Source organism: Neltuma alba, unplaced genomic scaffold, assembly GCF_004799145.2.
Source record: "Neltuma alba isolate B1F8T4 unplaced genomic scaffold, ASM479914v2 tig00011671_pilon, whole genome shotgun sequence".
NCBI lineage: Eukaryota > Viridiplantae > Streptophyta > Magnoliopsida > Fabales > Fabaceae > Neltuma > Neltuma alba.
In genome coordinates, this window is record NW_021636313.1 from 10,569 (window position 1) to 17,267 (window position 6,699).

At 31.4% G+C, this 6,699-nt stretch overlaps 1 long non-coding RNA gene and 1 pseudogene across 1 annotated transcript; both read right to left on the reverse strand.

The window, feature by feature from the left end:
- Positions 1-272: 272 nt before the first annotated feature.
- On the reverse strand, positions 273-5,761 carry LOC114716488 (probable LRR receptor-like serine/threonine-protein kinase At1g56140; annotated as a pseudogene).
- Positions 2,956-4,281, reverse strand: LOC114716487 (uncharacterized). The gene is made up of 3 exons (XR_003737644.1): positions 4,248-4,281; positions 3,282-3,400; positions 2,956-3,167 (listed from the first exon to the last, which is right to left on the reverse strand). It is a non-coding gene; the product is annotated as an uncharacterized LOC114716487 (long non-coding RNA).
- Positions 5,762-6,699: the final 938 nt, after the last annotated feature.

Consider the following 6,699-nt stretch of genomic DNA (forward strand, 5'->3'; position numbering starts at 1 on the left):
TTAAAAGAATAATAGTCTTAACAGTCATGTTCAATTTCATAATTCTATATCTGGTTCATTTTCTTCTCTTACTGATAATCTAGGAAAAATAATAGATATGATAAATAAAATAAATTGGGATCTCATACGTGATAGCAAAACAAAAATAAATTGATCATAAGTATATAAGTAAGAGCTTGAAACTCATTTGGGGGTTTGGGAAGGTGGAAGAAAATGAATTGAACGGTCCAATGCTCCTACCATGTTCTATAATTATATATGTTACTCTAAAATTATGTAGTTGGTTTTCTTATAACACTATAACATAGTTTAAAATTACATCATTTCATAGTCATAAGATATCAAAATTTTACTCATTTTATGTAGAATTTAATGATAAAAAAATTAGTTAGGGCATTAGAGGGCCTTTGCTGCCATTAGATAAGAAAACGTGATTAATCAATGCTCAACAACCTTGAGAGAGAGTTTGCTGAAGGATGGGTTTAGAAGCATTAACAGGTGATTGGTTTGGGTGGCTGACAATGCTAGCACTTGTTGCTAAATCGTATTGAGTTGCTTCTGATCGCTTTGCCACTTGACTAATCATGAAGCTGCTCACATCATTGAATTTCCAGTCCGTCAAGTATCCAGGCTTTGAAGTTACAGTGCTCACTTCCATATCTCCAGAAAGCATTGCCACCACACGGGACATTGCCGGCCTTGACAATGGTGATGCCTGCGTGCACAGAAGAGATATCCCTACCATTCTCTTAACTTCTTCCTCATTGAAATCTGATGATAGTCTCGGATCTACCACTTCAACTATACGATTCTCTTCATGCAGCTGCCAAACCTGTTGATGACTAGGAAATCACACATATATATATATATATATATATTGCCCAAAATCGCAAAGGAACATCAAAGAGACCATGGTTTTGAAAATCCAGCTTGAGGAGGGTGCTAAAGATCAAGATATCTAAACATGACCACATTTGACATTACCATATTAGTTATTTATTTTTATTTTATATTTTCAGTTATGCTATCTATATTTTATCTGACTAAAATAGCCTTCTCTGCAATGCATGAGAGGATTTAGGTTTCAAAAACACTACTTAGATTATAGTAAATAAATAGTTACATGTTCATAGTTTATATACATAACTAGAAGTCACTTCCTAAGTTGCAGGGGAATCTGTCATTTTATGTAATTTTTTTTGAATTAAAGATAGAAGTCCTAGTCCAAGATAACATAGGATTTGTTTGATTTCATTCTCTATTTTTATGTTTTTAGAACAATTTTGTAAAGTAATTTTTTAGAATAAGCATTGCAAGCAAAAAATTTAAAACAATCTATTTGAATCATTATTTTGAAAAACATGAAAAAAATGGTGAAGAGAAGATGGAAAGAATTGTTTGGTTTATTAAAATTATTAGCATTAATAAAAATATAATGGTCTCCGCCTCTTCTTTAATTTTGTGGAACAAAAATAAAAAAAACCATAAAGATTTTTTTTTGTTTTTATAAAAGATTTAACTTTTTTAATTTTTGAGAACACATAACCAGAAACACATTGTCAAGCATATTTTTTATTTTGTTTTTCAAATAAAAAAAAAAAACTGTGATTCAATAGGAAAACAAACATGCCCTCATATTTCTCCATTTTTCATCATTAACTTTAATTCAGACTTCAACAATTCTCAGAATTTGAGTGGCAAAGTTTGTTGCATTCTTTTTACATGCCTATATTTTAGGTTCCACTATTTTCATTTGATAAAGCAAGTTCAATAAAACATGAATAAAAATGTGATATGCAGAATTTAGAAGAAAATATTTTCCACAAAAATGAGTGGCGGCATTTTGTAATTTTGTCAAAAAAGTTTTATGCTAATTTTCAATAAAGGTTCATGTTGTTAGCTAGAAATAGTAATAGGAACTTGTTGAAAGGTTTACGTTCGTTTAAGTCTCGTTCATAACAAAGAAGGCATATTTTTAACTAAACAATAAAATTTTGCATGTCTAAATAAATAATGAAAACTCAAAATACTATAGAAACCAAACACATCCTAAGTCTAGGAAACAGAAAGGTAATACATACCCATTCTAGAAGATACACCTTGTCTTCTTCCAAACTTGGTTCAGAATTTCGCCTCCCACTAACTATCTCTAGGGCCAAAACACCAAAGGAAAACACATCTACTTTCTCTGTAAGGTGACCACGCAGGGCATACTCCGGAGCAAGATAGCCACTACTCATAATTCATGAGTGCTTATCAAGACAAACTTCAACGTACGTATATTAATTTTAGGAAGAATGATATATAGTTAGGTCCTAAAAGATTGATTTAATGATACTTAGGTTTCCAGTAAAATTTTCCAAAAAAATGAGCTGCAAATATTGATTTAGACATAAACAAATTTAGAAGTCTCATAGGAGGCAGTTAAATTTTAAATGTAATTCTCAGTTTACAACTATTACTTCATTTTATAACTATCTGAGTCAATATTTGCAGCTCATTCTTTAGAAATTTTTTTTCCTGGACTTAACTATCCCTAAATCTATGTTTTAGGACCTAAATATATGTTCCCCCTAAATTTTGTGCTGATATATTGAGTAAAAAAGCAAGAAAAATAGGTCTTAATGACTTACATTGTCCCAGCTACACCAGTGCTTATATGGGTCATTTTATCATCATACAACTTAGCCAAACCAAAATCTGATATTTTAGGGAGAAGGCCATGATCAAGCAAACATTACTAGCCTTTATATCACGGTGCACAATGCGGAGCCGGGACTCTTCATGAAGGTATGCTAAGCCTCTTGCTACACCAATGCAGATATCATAACGAGTAGCCAGTTGAGAGTAAAATTATTTCCTACAACAGACAGGTGAATATACCCTAGGTATAATTAAGAGGAATAAAAGCAAGGCAGGAGAACATTGACATGTGCATAGCAAAAAATGATCTTACTAAATAAGGCGTTATCAAGACTCCCGTTTTCTAGACACTGATAGACAAGTAGTCTTTTATTTCCTTTAATACAACATCCATATAATGTGACAAGATTACGATGTTGCACAGCTGATATAGTAGCAATCTCTGCTTTGAACTGATTGTTTCCTTGATGAGATTTTACAGATAGTCTTTTCACAGCAATTACTCTTCCATCATTAAGTGTTCCCTGGAATACAAAATAAAAACCTTTTATTCTCTATATAAAGGCTGCAGCTTTGGTTTTAGGACATCTGTAAATAAAACTTTATTCTTCAACAAAGTAAAAGCCCTATGTATTCACCTTATATACAGGTCCAAAACCTCCCTCTCCCAGCTTTTTGCTAGGATTGAAGTCATTTGTAGCATTCTTTAACTCAGAATAGTTGAAAGTATACGGCTTGGTATCAATACCTAAAAGATCTGCAAATTGAACAAGAACAAGGTTATGGATTGTGCAAAGAAATTACTACTAGAGTGTATTTGGTGCCCCCATTTGCAGTTAAATTCAAAAGGAAAACTTGCACTCTTATGTGTACCTTGCCTTTATTTAAGATTGAAGAAAAGAAATAAGGTGACAAAACTCTACACTTGGGCTTTGAATTTGTTTGGAGGAAAAGAGAAAATAGCAAAAAAGAGAGTGGAAGAGAAAAAATGAGGAGAAAATATTTTCTTTCACCAAGTCTAGATGAACAAGAGAAAATATAGAAAAAAAAAAATGACTAATTTGACAATGATAATAATATCTAATATCCATAATGAATAAATGAATTTTGAACTCTAAATTGTTGGAAAGATTTTCCAAGGCGTGTTATTTTTAAAATTATCTCTACTTTTAAAGAGTGAACTTGAAGGAGAGACATGCATGTAGCTAGGTTCAAGTCTCTCTTTTTCTCCACTTTTCATTCATTCTTATTTTTTCTCGCTGTATAAACAACAATATTTTTCCATCATGTTTTCTCTCCTCTAAATTTTATCCTCTTACTACTTCTCTTCCATCTAAACGTATGGTTAATCTTTTGGTTATCTCTAGTTGCAAATCCCATAATTGGATAGAAAAAAATGCCATCATGAAATTGGCAGATATCCTGTCATTGTGGACAAACAAAAATGAAGTAACAAATTACTGCTTGAAAAAGGAACTGACTGCAACATTAAATTATTTTTTTCTTTTTTTTCTTTTACATGAAATGACATTTTTGAATGTGCGCGCTTAAAATTCAAAGGGATATATATAAACAGCAGTATCTTTTTTCCCTGGTTTCCTTACCATCATCGCCATTTCCATGATTCTTTCTTCTCTAAATATATAAAACCACAAGAATAGACCAAAAGCTTACAGCAGCTACGGTGGCAACAACAATTCCCACAATCAGACGGGTTCTGTTAGGAGGTCTGAGATCTATACAACACATAAGCAGAACATATCAGTCATATATACATAGAAAATGAGTAACTGAACTTTCAAACTACTGTCTATTTTTGTATAGTCTAACCTCTGGCTGCTCTGACGGCTGATATCAGAGGACCACAATTATCAGCTTGTATGAAGCAAGTTCCCTTTCCAGTCCAACAGAGATGGACCTCAAGATAGTTTTTCGTCACTTGAACTTGAAATTCCTTTCTTACAGGGGTTAGTGAGGCCCCTCCTGCTTCCCTTTTATGTCAAAATCCTTCCAAACACGACTTCCCTGAAAGGTGAAAAAAGAAAAAGAAACAAACAAAGAAAAGGAAACCCAAGGAACTGTCAAATAGGGATAATTTCAAATATCCATACATCTTCCTCCTATTAAAAAGCAGCAACATCCCTCCAGATTAAATCACATATATATACCTGGAGATATATATCAAATACTCGTCTTCTATGACTTTTCCATGTATTATTATCGGGAATAGTTAGTTCTGCAAAATCGAGGGTGACTTTGTAATCCCCATTTTGCAGTCCCAAGCCATAATATCTTAATGAATCAGCAGACTCGCGGGCAGTCTGGAAGAGTTGTGGGTCTGTAGTAGCAGTGAACTGGCTAGACAAAGAATCAGTGGTTGGTATAAGACGGGTGAACCCCACATTACTAACTGCCCATGTTGAGTTGGTAACAATAGAATTAGCAAGACCAAGTTCCTTGTTTTCAGCTTCATATTTAGTTCCATCTGATACTCTAGTTAAAGGACCACCACACTTGATTGCAAAATTGGAATCTGCTTGGAAACAGTTAAGAGGACTATCTTAATAGATTTATGTAGAGGTTTTGTGTCAACTAAAGAAAAAATAATAAATTTAGAAGTTCGTCTGCTTGGAGTTTCAAAGGTTATGTAAGATTACTTTTCCTTTACGTACAGTTTTAATTCCTGTCATAGCAAACTAACCCATAGCATACGTTACTTACACATTCCAGGACCACGATAACAGGAAAAAATTTTCTGTAGGCATTCGTGTCCACTGCATGAGAAAAGAGCATAAGTCAAACTAGAAATGTGCATGTAACCTCCAATTATGTATGGTTCGCTATTATTCGAGTACATAAAAACTAAGGAATTAACTTGAAGTTCGTTTAACAAAAAGAAGCCTAGGATTCTTGATTGACGATAGGCAACAAATGGACCAAAATGAGATCAAGAGTTGCACATTTTTGTGCAAAGTCGAGTGATGTACAATAAGCTTATATGTATACATACATATGTGTGTGTATATAAATATATATCTTTGTGGTAATCATTCAATAAAAAGCATATAATCACCTGCTATCTGAATCCCGCACTGTGAAGTTGTTAGCAACCAAATTGCTGCATATCATACCGCATAAAGATCAGTATGTTGGTTTCCTCATAATATATAAATATACATATCTATATAAAGAAGGCAAATCTTTAAAATATTTAAAAATGCATTAATCTATATACAACATATAAAGAGCTAAACCTCACTCCAATTATTATCTAATTTTGGGAAAATTAGGGAGAGGACCTAATGGCAGCAATATTTATAAGGAAAGATCCTAAAAATTGTATTTATTTGGAAGGACCAAACACTAAAATATAAATTTAAAATCAACCAATTTGCCTTAATAAAATCCTATATATCATATCTCACCACATCCTATAAATTTCTTTTTTTTAAAACAAAATCATTAAAGTTTATTCAAATTAATTCAAACTAATTGGAATTACAAAGTTACTAAACAATTCTAACTAATTAAACTCAGTTAATAAGTAATATTAATTAATTTATTTGTCCATCATTTTTAAAAAAATAAAACTCTTTTTTGGGTCCTAAATAATGAGCCGATCAAAATCATGTGGTTGAATTAAAAATAAAAAAGTGATATAATAATAAAAAATATATAAATTATTCATAATTAATAAGAATAAAAAATATCATGTAGGTTTAAACTTGAATTTTCTTACTCAAACGATTACAACTCCTTTTATTATGACAAATATTTTTTGATATAATGAATTTCTTATGTCACTTTTTATTTTAAATTATTAATTTTATTAAGTAAGATGATTCAACTTATTCAAATAAAATAATAATATGAAATGGATAAGTAAAAATACAGAATAACTTTTTTTCCTATGAATGGTAGAACTTTACTGTCATGCTTATTTTTCAGAAAGTCTACGCAAATTATTAATTAAAAATAATAGAAAAATAAATTAACTAGTGTTGGCTATTAATTTAATTAATTAGAATCGGTGTCTAACTTTAAAATTTGAATTAG